Below are 13,265 nucleotides of genomic sequence, written 5' to 3'. Positions count from 1 at the left end.
ATAAGGGATTATGGTTATAATAGTTAAAAACGCCTGTAATGCTAAGATTTAACCACCCGTGCTATAATTTTTCCATATTCTAGTCCAGCCTCTTCTGATGCCTGGGTTGAAACCAAACAATAATGATAGATCCCCAAAAGTAGAAGTAATCTCAACTGCTGTTCTGCAGAATATACACTCAAAATCCATTTTCTGATATGTGAAATAATTAAACTTTTTTCAGACATGTGGTGGAACATCTGCCCAGCAATTTCCTATGAGCCAAGTTACATGTACATTTAGAAAAACAATGAATTTTGGTGCCGCAGTTCTGTGAAACCCAACAGGCTTTTGAGAACATAAAAGAATAAACAGAGTTACTGTGCTAATTTCCCCAAATTTTTTAATGTTGCAAGTAATTTATTCCATTTTACTGCAGATTTTAACATTTTATATTTTAATTCCCAAGCTATCTTGAGTCCTGGAAAAGACACGGTATAAATAAAGTTAATCATATTATTGGAGGCAAGTCTTTTTTTGGAGACTGTCATTACCATTCAAAGGAAGGAAAAAGCCTATCAGGACAATCTGTAACCAATTTCAAGCATCAGGCCAAGGCCTTTTAACTCCCAGGAAGGTAGGTTCGTCATCCAACAAGCTCAAGGTTGACCTTTCGTTCCTTTTTATTAAGAGAGTCATGCTAAATCAGCATGGATGTGCAGACAGTGAGGTATACTCAAAAAAGACATATAAGAATCAGAAAGAGTCCTATTCTTTTTAGTAGCACTGGGGTATATATGGCTGGAACTGTGGTCAAGATGGCAAAAGGTATTTACAGAAGTTATGAGTAAAGAGGCTGCAGCAATTTGGTTTTGCCTGAGCTTACTAGGAAGGGAACAATTGCACCCCCTCTCTCTTGATTTGAGTGAATGACATTATTTTGAACTGTTTAGTTTGCAGAAATTGAAATAAACTGGGGACCAAGAGGAAACATGGGTGGAGGGGTGAGAAACTGGGACATTTTAAAATCGACTGAAAAAATGAAACAGCAGAGGATTAATCAGGACTGGCCCTGCCAAATTGGGACAGGTATGTCTTTGAATTTTTTTTGTCTAAGGAAAGACTTGAGAAACTGCACCCACCTTGTGGAAGGCTTCTCTCATGTCCCCGCATGGGGAGCTGGAGCTGACAGAGGGAGCTCACCCTCCTCCCTGCATTCAAACCGCCGACCTGTTGGTCAGCAGCCCTGCTGGCACAAGGGTTTGATCTTTGAAATAGTAATTTGAAGAGTTATATTTCTCAGAATCAGGAGCTGCAGTGGTGCAATGAGTTAAACCCCTGTGCTGGCTAAACTGCTGACTTGAAGGTTGGAAGTGAGCGCCCGTCTGTGAGCTCTAGCTTCCATGCGGGTACATGAGAGAAGCCTCCCAGCAGGATGGCAACACATCTGGGCGTCCCCCTGGGTGACATCTCCAGATGGCAAATTCTCTTACACCAGAAGCGACTTGAAGTATACACTCAAATTGATTCTGACATGATTTTAAAAATCTCTCGGAATGTTTCTGGGAGTTGCAGTCCACAAAACTGAATTTTGGGTGCTTTTCTAACGGAAGAACGTTCATCTCGTGCAATCTGAAGCTCACAGCAAGTGCAGACTTTTCCATCAGGAGTGTTACAAATTAGTTCCAGTCGACAGGAGAACGCTGGAACTAATTGATGTGACCTGGAAGTTGGCAAGAGAAAAAAAAATAAGCAGGGAGGGAGCTCATATGAAAAGAGCTTCAGGAACTTGACATGTACAATCTTTCCAAGTTTTAAATGGATGAAGTGTCTCCTTCCTCAGTTTTAAGAGCATCACTTTTGTGCTTGGAACGACAATGGTTTTCAATGAATTTGTGTAACAGGTGCCTTATGGTGCCCAAAAGGGGCCAAAGGAGGTGGAAGGAGGAAGGAGAGAAAGCAGGAGGATGTATTAAAACACATGCGTACAAAAGCAAATCTAAATCAGGCCGCCATCTATCAGCCTTTGCTTCTTGAGTTACATTTCCTCTGGATCTTTTTAACTATCGGATGTAAATCTCATCCGTTAAAAGGTGCCTCGAGAATTCGGCAAAAGCAAATTGTTTGTCTATCCGAGCAATTGTGCTGAAAATGCAACCATAAATCTAAACTTGGGGCTGGCCTTGGTGTGTTTTAATAAAACATTTCTAAAAGAGCTACTCAAGTACTTTACAACCCTGCTTGACAATTGCCTCTTAACCAAAGAGCATTGTTTTATGTCACATATCATACTGAGATGCTTTCAAAATGCCCACCTGAATTTTTCCTAAGATTATGTGGAATTTCTCCAGTATATGCTATCATTTCCAAATGGAAACTTCTGTGCCAGGAATTCTTTAAGATTCATTATTCAATTTCTAAAATATTGTATAGAATGGATGGACCATTGCTCATGACCGAAGACATCCAAAGGGATTAGATAATTTTCTGCAGAAGTTTGCAAAAGGACTTTGAGAGCTTCAAGGAAGAACCTTCTTTTGGGTTTTTGGGTCTCTTCCACACTAGTCCGTTATAGTGCTACCATTCCACTATAAATGCCATAGCGATATCAATTGGAATATAATAATAATAATATAACAACAACAACTTTATTCTTGTTTTTTCTTCGTGTACTCTGTGAATGCACACTAATGGAGAGGCTGCGCCTGCGCAGGTCCCAACGGAAACTCTTCCCAAGCTGAAGTTTAAATTTTGGCGGTAGCCACGCCCCTCCGTCCCCGGAGGGCATATAAGGCAGCCCTCGGCGTGTCCTCCTCAGTTCCTTTTTTTCCGCCGCAAGGTTCACTTCGGATTCTCATGTCTACGACTCGCTTCAAGCGCTGCACTCAGTGTGCCGCTAAAATTCCTGACTCCGACGGCCACGCCAAGTGCCTCTACTGCCTTGGAGAAGCACATGTCGTCGGTACCTGCCGTTTCTGCCTGGCCCTAACGGCCCAGGCTCGCAAAAATAGAGCCGCGAGGCTTAGAGCGGCGCTCTACGAAAAATCGCTCGCTCCTGAACCCGCTCCGTCGACTTCGGGCACGAAGTCGCCGCGTAACCCGGAACCGATGTCGTCTTCAGCGGCTAAAGCCCCTTCGGTCTCGTCTAAGGCGTCCAGAGCCTCCAGGTCGTCCAAGGTCGCTAAACCACCGTGCACTCTCACCACGACCACGGTGTCGACACGTTCTGGTCGGGTCGGCCCTTCCTCGACGTCGAGCTCGGTAGCTTCCGTTTCCTCGGCTCGATCCCAGCTCGGGGCTCCTCCATCGACCTCCGCGATGAAGATCGCCTTTAAAAGGGCTCATGAGGAATCTCGTCGGACCCAGTCCGACTCAGCAATGATCCCTCCCACACCGGGTAAATCCCTGAGGGTTCCAACAAAACAACCGCTCGCTAAGAAGAGGGCAACCCAGCGCTCTTCCTCTTCTGCCTCCTCCAAGATGGATGCCCCTTCTTCGGCAACTTCTTCTAGAAGGTCTTCTCCAATCGCTCCCGCTCAGCGACCTCGCCAGCCTTCTCCTCACCAACTCTCGGACGGCGAGTTGCAGGACTCACCCCACCACTCCACTCAGACAGTGGTCAGGGTCCCATCTCCTCGACCTGCTGCTTCTCATCGTTCATCTCGTCAGCAGCTCTTTCCCCCGACCTCGACACCGGAACGGGGTAGACAAACCACTCGCCTGGCTCGAGCGGTCCAGGCTTCGGCCTCCAAACAAACTCGGCCGCAGATAGCTCCTGCTCTTGAGGCGGTGCCGCCACCAGAGACTGTGTTGTCATCTCCTCCCCAGTCCCCTCAAGGGGCTGGGGACGATGAGATAGATATTGATCGCCCGGATTCTGCTCTCTCGGCCTCGGTGGTATCCTTAGGCCTCGATCTCTCTCCTCCCCATGATGCCTATGAGGTGGATCCTCCTTCGCCTACCGACAACATTCGGGCTTTCTCCGAGCAAATGATTAGAATGGCTGATGCCCTGGGTTTAGAAATTAAACAGACTTCCAAAGCAGTAACTGACCCGGTTTTCAAACGGGTCCAAGCCCAGGCCCCTCCAGCCACGCTGTTGCCGTTCTTACCCTATCTCCTCGATGTTATCCAATCTTCGTGGAAAACCCCCTCCTCGATCCCTCCTACCTCGAAGAGAATCGAGTCCTGGTATCGTACGGATGACGACACCTTAGAATGGCTTAAACACCACCCCGACCCGAACTCCATGGTCGTGAAGGCCTCTCAGTCCTCCGGTCGTGAATCCACTACCCCTGCAGACAGAGAGGGTAAAAGGTTCGACGCGGTTGACAGAAAACTCTACTCCGGAGCCCTTCTACTTTGTAGAATGGCGAACTATGGGGCCTGTATGGGGGCATACCAGCAGATCCTCTGGGAAAAAGCTCAGCCCTTCTTCGCGAAGTTGTCTGACGAAGACCGGTCGGTCATGTCCACCCTCCAGCAGGAGGCCGATTCCTTAGCGCATCATCAAATCCAGATGGCTAAGCATACTGGCGACACGGCCGGCAAGATGATCGCCCACGCCATTGCCATTCGCCGCCACGCCTGGCTGAGATCTTCCGGTTTATCTTCTTCTTCGAGGCAGGTCATCGAGGACCTCCCCTTCGACGCCATGGGCCTCTTTAATGCTGGCACCGATGACAAACTTAAAACCAACCATGACTTTAAAGTTCTGGCCACTAAATGCGGCGATCAACCCCAGGCTCACCGCACCAAGTGGTTTCCTCAACGCTTTCGACGCTTCCCGCCTCCTTCTTACCGCCAGCAATCTTTCAGACGTCCCTCGGTATCGAACAACCAAAATCGCCAACAGCCCCGTCGGGCTGCACAACCTCAAAGACAACGCGGCCGGGTCACCCCCACCGCTGGTCAACCTATCCGGCGTTCCTGACGCCATCTCTCCTTCCAGAGACTCTTTCTCCGGTACCGATGTCGTTCTCACTCCTCCGCACCCCTCTCCCCCACCAAATCAACCTCATGGTCTCTTTATAGACCGCCTGGCTCCTTTCTTTCACCGATGGAAATCTATTACTTCAGATGCCTGGGTTCTAAAAATTGTCCAAGAAGGCTATGCCTTAGAATTCGAGGAACTCCCTCCCACCGGTCAGGTCCTTCTCTCCAACCCCTCTCAAAAATTCTCGCAGAGGTCGACACCCTCCTCGCCAAAGGGGCTATTCGGCCTTCTCCATCGGCACAGGACCCTCAAAGCTTCTTCTCCAGGTACTTTACGGTCCCGAAGAGAGGTGGGGGCCTCCGCCCAATTCTGGACTTACGCATGCTCAATGTCTTCATATGCCCAACCAAGTTCAGGATGGTCTCCATCGCCTCCATCCTCCCGATGCTTCACCGCGGAGACTACTTCGTGTCTATAGACCTCCGAGACGCCTATTTCCACGTGGCGATTCGAGAAAACCACAGGCGCTTCCTCTCTTTCAAGATCCTCGACCAAACCTACCAGTTCACCGTTTTACCCTTTGGCCTCGTTACCGCCCCAAGGGTCTTTACCAAAGTCGTCGCTGTCGTGGCTGCCCACCTCCGGCTCCAGGGGATCACAGTTTTTCCCTATCTAGACGACTGGCTTCTGGTCGAATCCGACCCTGTCCTACTCCGTCGTCACGTCGACTACACCCTCTCTCTTCTAGACTCTCTCGGTCTCCAGTTAAACCACGACAAATCTCACCTCAACCCGTCGAACAAAATCCGCTTCATCGGCGCCCTGTTCGACTCAATCGCTCAGTCTGTCTCGCTCCCGCTCGACAGGTTTCTAGCTCTCCGTCAACAAATCATCTTCTGCGAGACCCACCGAAGGGTTCGGGCCCGATCCATCCAAATACTGCTGGGCCACATGGCCTCCACAGTCCTCACGACCCCGTTCGCCAGGCTCCGTCTCCGGCCCCTGCAGAGGTGGTTCATAGATGTTTTCAAGCCATTTCGCCACCCCAACTCGAGGTTTCTCTCGGTCCCGCCTCATGTTCGTCGGTCGCTCCTTTGGTGGAAGTCCCTCTCCAACGTCTGCAGGGGTCTTCCGTTCCACTCGGTTCCTCCCTCGATCACCATAACCACAGACTCATCCAATTTCGGCTGGGGAGCCCACATGAAGGGCCTCACTGTTCGAGGCCTCTGGTCTCCTTCCGAAAAGGCCAATCACATAAACTTTCTCGAACTCCTTGCTATCTTCAAGGCTCTGAAAGCCTTCTCCCGCCTGATCTCCCAAAGATCTGTCCTCGTACAGTCAGACAACACAGTAGCAGTATTCTACATCAACAAGCAGGGCGGCACGGGCTCAAGGAAGCTGATGCTTCTCTCCTCCCAGCTGTGGCATTGGTGCATAGCCCGCAACATCCAAATCTCGGCGATTCACCTTCCCGGGATCCAAAACAACTTAGCAGACGCCCTCAGCAGAATGACGACGTCCTCCCACGAGTGGATGCTCGACCCCGAGACTCTTCTTTCTCTCTTTCTCAAATGGGGTTTCCCCACCCTAGACCTCTTCGCTTCTCCCCAGAACGCTCAGCTGCCTCGGTACGGGGCAAGACTTCTCCCGTCCTCCTCTCCAGGCTGCCTGGGAGACGCCTTCCTTCTGGACTGGTCGGCGGAACCGATCTATCTCTTTCCGCCCTTTCCTCTGATACCGAAGGTCCTCCAGAAGCTCCGGTCGGTACCGATGTCAGCGATCCTGATAGCGCCAGCCTGGCCTCGTCAACCGTGGTTCCCGGCTCTTCTTCGTCTTTCCAAGGCGACCTTCTTCACTCTGCCTCTTCTACCACACCTCTTATCCAGAGAGAACGGCCAGATTCTACACCCGGATCTCCCCTCTCTACATCTCACTGCTTGGAGGATTCTCGCCTGACCTCCCTCCCGCAGAACTTACAAGAGGTCCTCCGCGCAGCTCACAAGCCGGCTACAACCAGGGCCTACACTTATAAAGTCTCTCGCTTTCGTTCCTTTCTTCGCTCCCGAGGAATCACTGCTTTCCCAACCTCGGTACCGATTGTGCTGGACTTCCTTATGTCTCTAGCAGAGCAAAAACTTTCTCTTGCCTCTATAAAATCTTACCTGGCTGCTCTATCCTGGTGCTTTCAACAACATGGTAGACCATCATTGTTCTCCGACCACCTCGTCAAGACCTTCTTGAAAGGATACAACAACATCTGCCCACCGGCCCAACCTCCTACCCCAGGATGGAGCCTCGAGCTTGTCCTTTCCCAGCTCACTGCTTCTCCTTTCGAACCCTTGGCCTCGACCGACCTACGTCTCCTTTCCTGGAAAGTTGCCTTCTTGGTGGCCATAACCTCAGCGCGCAGACCCTCGGAGCTGGCGGCCCTTCGGGTTGATGAACCCTACCTCCGTTTTCATCACGACCGCGCCGTTCTCCGTCCGGACATCACCTTCCTCCCCAAGGTGGTCTCGGCCTTTCACCTTAACCAGGACATTGTCCTTCCCGCCTTCTTCCCGGACCCCTCGTCTTCCCTCGAGCGGAGACTGCACCTCCTTGATGTGCGTAGAGCACTTCTTTTCTACCGGGACCGTACTAAGGACATTCGAAAGACCCCAAAACTTTTTGTGGCCCATGCCCCAGATAAACTGGGCAATCCTATTTCTTCTCAAAGACTCTCACACTGGATTGCTCAGGCCATTGAACTGGCCTATGAACTAGCCAAACGGCCTCCCCCCCCGTCGGTTCGCCCGCGTTCGACAAGAGGTCTCTCCACGTCGACTGCCTTTCTAAGGGGCATTCCACTAGACTCTATTTGCAGAGCAGCAATCTGGTCCAACCCCCTTACATTTGTGTCTCACTATAGGGTAGACCAAAGGACTTTAAAGGACTCAGCCTTTGCTAGAGCAGTTTTATCCTCATGCTTGTCCTAAACCTTCTGCTCTTACGACTTCTCTATGGCTACCCCTTCTTCTCAGGTGCCTCTCTTCATTGTTTTTTCTCCTGTTCAGTACATGTTTGCACTGTTCTCTGACAATTTGTGCCTTATTGTTACTACCTTCTCCCTTGGAGAATGATGTTCCTGCCTACACATGTGCTCTTACAAGGGTTATATCATGCCTTACCGGTCTGTTCTCGGTATTTGGTGTGTATTGATGCAATACCTTATTGGGTCCTCGGACCATGGTTTTTTCATGTTTTTTCATGTTTTTCATGTCTAATAAACATATGTTTGGACAGTTTCTCGTTGTCAGGGTTTGCTTAGCCCGCCTCCGAGACTTAAGCTTGCTAGTCTCCATTAGTGTGCATTCACAGAGTACACGAAGAAAAAGGACAGGTTGCTTACCTGTAACCATGTTTCTTCGAGTGTACTCTGTGAATTCACACAAGCCCGCCCTTCCTTCCCCTCTGGCAAACCCTCTTCCTTTCTCGTTGCCTTAGCGGCGTAGGAACTGAGGAGGACACGCCGAGGGCTGCCTTATATGCCCTCCGGGGACGGAGGGGCGTGGCTACCGCCAAAATTTAAACTTCAGCTTGGGAAGAGTTTCCGTTGGGACCTGCGCAGGCGCAGCCTCTCCATTAGTGTGAATTCACAGAGTACACTCGAAGAAACATGGTTACAGGTAAGCAACCTGTCCATCCCGCCCCATCTCCCTGAAGAGACTCGGGGTGGCTCACATGGGGACCAAGCCTAAAATATACCACAAAATACAACAACAAGGTACATTTAAAACATAAACATATAAAATCAAAGGCATATAAAATACAACAAAAACATACCCAATTGGAATCCTGGAATTCAACGTTTGATAAGGCGAAAGAGCTCTGTTGCTTCCTAAACTGCAAATCGTACAGTTCCATGGGATGTTGCCATGGCAGCTAAAGTGGAACCATACAGCTATAACTTTAGTGTGAAAGGGATAAAAAATCACTAACTCCGATAATTCATTTTTTGAGGATTCCTTGCCTAAGAAAACCTTGGGAAATTCATTCCATAGGATCAAATTATGGTGTTTGCCTTTCTTAGTTTCTTGAAAAGCTTCTGAACAAATCACTTACAGTAGAGTCTCTCTTACCCAACATAAATGGGCCAGCAGAACGTTGGATATGTGAAAATGTTGGATATTAAGGAGGGATTAAGGAAAAGCTTATTAAATGTCAAATTACATTATGATTTTACAAATTAAGCACTGAAACATCAAGTTTTACAACAAATTGACAGAAAAAGCAGTTCAATACAGTAGAGTCTCACTTATCCAACGTTCTGGATTATCCAACGCATTTTTGTAGTCAATGTTTTCAATATATCATGATATTTTGGTGCGAAATTCATAAATACAGTAATTACTAGGTAGCATTACTGTGTATTGAACTACTTTTTCTGCCAGATTTGTTGTATAACATGATGTTTTGGTGCTTAATTTGTAAAATCATAACTTAATTTGATGTTTAATAGGCTTCTCCTTAATCTCTCCTTATTATCCAACATATTCGCTTATCCAACGTTCTGCTGGCCCGTTTATGTTGGATAAGTGAGACTCTACTGTATATGGCAACGTTATGTAGCAATTACTGTATTTATGAATTTAGTACCAAAACATTGCAATGTATTGAAAACGTTGACTACAAAAACACTGACTACTAAACGAGACTGTGTTGGATAATATAGAACAGGGGCCCTCAAACTTTTAAAGCAGAGGGCCGGTCCACAATCCTTCAGACTGTTGAGGGGCCGAATTATCATTTGGGGAAAAAAAACCGAACAAATTCCTATGCACACTGCACATATCTTATTTGTAGTGAAAAACAACAACAATAACAATAAAAGAACAATACAATGTTTAAAAATGAAAATAATTTTAACCAACATAAACCTATCAGGATTTCAATAGGAAGTGTGGGCCTGCTTCTGGCCAATGAGATAGGTTAATTAGGATTGTTGTTGTGTGTCTTCATATCATTTCAGACTATGGACGAGCCTAAGTCCAAAATTATTTATTTATTTATTTATTACATTTATTTACTACATTTATATCCCACCCTTCTCACCCCGGAGGGAACTCAGAGCAGCTGTATGTACATACAATATATTATATTATTAGCATAGCACAATATTAGCATTATACTATATTGAACTATACCACTATACTGTAATATTATACGTAATATATAACATATAATTAATATTATTATGTGGTATTATTGTTAGTATTATATTGTATAAAATGATAATATTATTATCAATATTATATGTATATACAATATATTATATTATTAAAACTGATATAAAAATATTATATTATAAATGAGGGCGGGGGCCAGGTAAATTACCTTGGAGGGCCGCATCCGGCCCCCGGGCCTTAGTTTGGGGACCCCTGATATAGAACGTTGGATAAGTGAGATCTACTGTACTTTTTCTTTAAAAGATATATCAGAGATCATTACTGTGTTTCCAAAAAGTTTTTGAAAAAGCATTTGTTTTAGAGAGGCCATAATTTTCTAGCTATCCATTGTATTATGAAGTAATTCCAAGAATGCCGAATCCCGCTGGCATTTAATACAAACGAAAGTTTGCTGCCCCAGTACAGGTATTTATATTTCATTACATGCTGCCAAAAGTATTTGAACGCTTCCTCCATCCCTGGTGCTAAAGCTGTTGTAAATATCAGTCCGGTATGTTACAAGAGGCGGCCGTATATTATGGTGAGGCCGCCTGACAGACTCACCGGGATGGATGGCGGAGATGCTCCGAGGCAGCTGGCAAACCTATTTAACCATGGGGTAGTTGGTCACACTTTTGGGGTTTTAATTGAATTACCTTTGACAGTGAGCAGCAAACCTGGTGGGTGATCTCCTAAATTAAACTGACGAATGGGTTCCCCCCAAATCAATTAGCTTATCAGGCCGAGGGCATGGGCACATCCTGTTGCCCGGCGGGGACCCGAAACGGATGGAGAATGACAGCAGCAAATGTGGGGCCGAGGCGAGGCGAGCACCCCCCACCGCCAGTGACCTCTGGCCCCGAACATGAAAGAAAAACAGGAGCTCAACAGGAGCTGAAAAGCTAGGACGGAGAGTCATCTGAGATCCGCTTGGGCTGAGATGACAGGGGATGTGTCCCAAGAACTTGATTAATGCCGGCCAGTATATTAAGAAGAAAGGACTGGCAAAGGAAGAACCATCCTGTCTAAGAGATAAGCAGGAACATGTGCTCACTTTTAGTGAGAGGTAGGACAAGCATTCTGCTCAGCTGCCATATTTTTAATGCCTTAAGGTAAAGGTAAAGGTTTTCCCCTGATGTTAAGTCAAGTCGTGTCCGACTCTGGGGGTTGGTGCTCATCTCCATTTCTAAGCCAAAGAGCCGGCGTTGTCCGTAGACACCTCCAAGGTCATGTGGCCACTGGCATGACTGCATGGAACGCCGTTACCTTCCCGCCTGAGCAGTACCTATTGATCTACTCACATTTGCATGTTTTCGAACTGCTAGGTTGGCAGGAGCTGGGGCTAACAGCGGGCGCTCGTTCCGCTCCCGGGATTTGAACCTGGGACCTTTCGGTCTGCAGGTTCAGCAGCTCAGCACTTTAACACACTGCGCCACCACCAGGGGCCCATGATATTTAATGGCTTACATCCATGGTATTGTGAACTATTTTTAACAATATACCTTTTAATCTATTTAATTCAATGAGTCATCCAAGAGCTCAGGACAGGTAACACTTCCAACTCCCTTATTTTGGTCCAGACTTGGGTAATTTTTCTTCAGTTTTCCCACTATGTTGTCTCTAATCATCACCAGCCCTTTTGAAAGTGCTATGATTTCTACATTTCCCCCAGTGGCACACCGGGTTAAACTGCTGAGCTGTTGAACCTGCTGACCAAAAGGTCAGCAGTTCGAATTCAGGGAGCACGGTGAGCTCCTGCTGATAGCCCCAGCTTCTGCCAACCTAGCAGTTCAAAAACATGCAAATGTGAGTAGATCAAGAGGTACCACTCTGGTGGGAAGGTAACGACACTCCATGCAATCATGCCTATGGCCACATGACCTTGGAGGTGTCTACGGACAATGCCGGCTCTTCAGCTTAGAAATGAGCACCAACCCCCAAAGTTGGACATGACTTAATGTCAGCTGAAAACCTTTACTATAATTTCTATTTATTTATTTATTTAAAACATTTGTATTCCACCCTTCTCACTCTGAAGGGGACTCAGGGCAGAGCACAACATATTTACGGCAAGCATTCCACTCCGGGATATAAAATAATTATAAATATACACAAACATTAAAACCTTAAAAACATTGAACATTAAAATCAGTTATACAGTAGAGTCTCACTTATCCAAGCCTCGCTTATCCAAGCTTCTGGATTATCCAAGCCATTTTTTTAGTCAATGTTTTCAATATATCACGATATTTTAGTGCTAAATTCGTAAATACAGTAATTACAACATAACATTACTGCGTATTGAACTACTTTTTCTGTCAAATTTGTTGCATAACATGATGTTTTGGTGTTTAATTTGTAAAATCATAACCTAATTTGATGTTTAATAGGCTTTTCCTTAATCCCTCCTTATTATCCAAGATATTCGCTTATCCAAGTTTCTGCCGGCCTGTTTAGCTTGGATAAGTGGGACTCTACTGTATCTACTTTAAAGTCAGCTGTTTAAACTGCTCTACACTAGCAGTTTGCTATAATACCGTGTTTCCCCGAAAATAAGACAGTGTCTTATATTAATTTTTGCTCCCAAAGATGTGCTAGGTCTTATTTTCAGGGTATGTCTTATTTTTCCATGAAGAAGAATTCACATTTATTGTTGAACCAAAAAATGAACATTTATTATATACTGTACAGTAGTTGTCATCACAAACCAGCATAACCAGACAAACTGTGAATCCTATCCAGAATTTCCCGTTACCACCATTATTTCCATGTACAACTATCTATGCTACATACATTTACTGATCCTGCATGCTCTGGTGTTCTGTTCGTTGGGCATGCTTCCAAACAAAAACTTTGCTAGGTCTTACTTTCAGGGGAGGTCTTATATTTAGCAATTCAGCAAAACCTCTACTAGGGCTTATTTTCTGGGGATGTCTTATTTTAGGGGAAACAGGGTATAACAATTGCAGCACTTTGACACCATTTTAACCACCTTGGTTACTATATATCCTATGGACGCATGTGATTTATATCCTAAAGGCACCTGATCTAGTCTGATCTTTGAAGCTAAGCGGAATCAGCCCTTGTTTGGGAGGCGACAGTGCTTTAGCCTCTATTTCAGCAGAAGGAAATGTCAAAGCACTTTGC

The sequence above is a fragment of the Anolis carolinensis genome, unplaced genomic scaffold, assembly GCF_035594765.1.
Source record: "Anolis carolinensis isolate JA03-04 unplaced genomic scaffold, rAnoCar3.1.pri scaffold_12, whole genome shotgun sequence".
Lineage (NCBI taxonomy): Eukaryota > Metazoa > Chordata > Lepidosauria > Squamata > Dactyloidae > Anolis > Anolis carolinensis.
Note: the sequence above shows the minus strand (reverse complement) of the source record.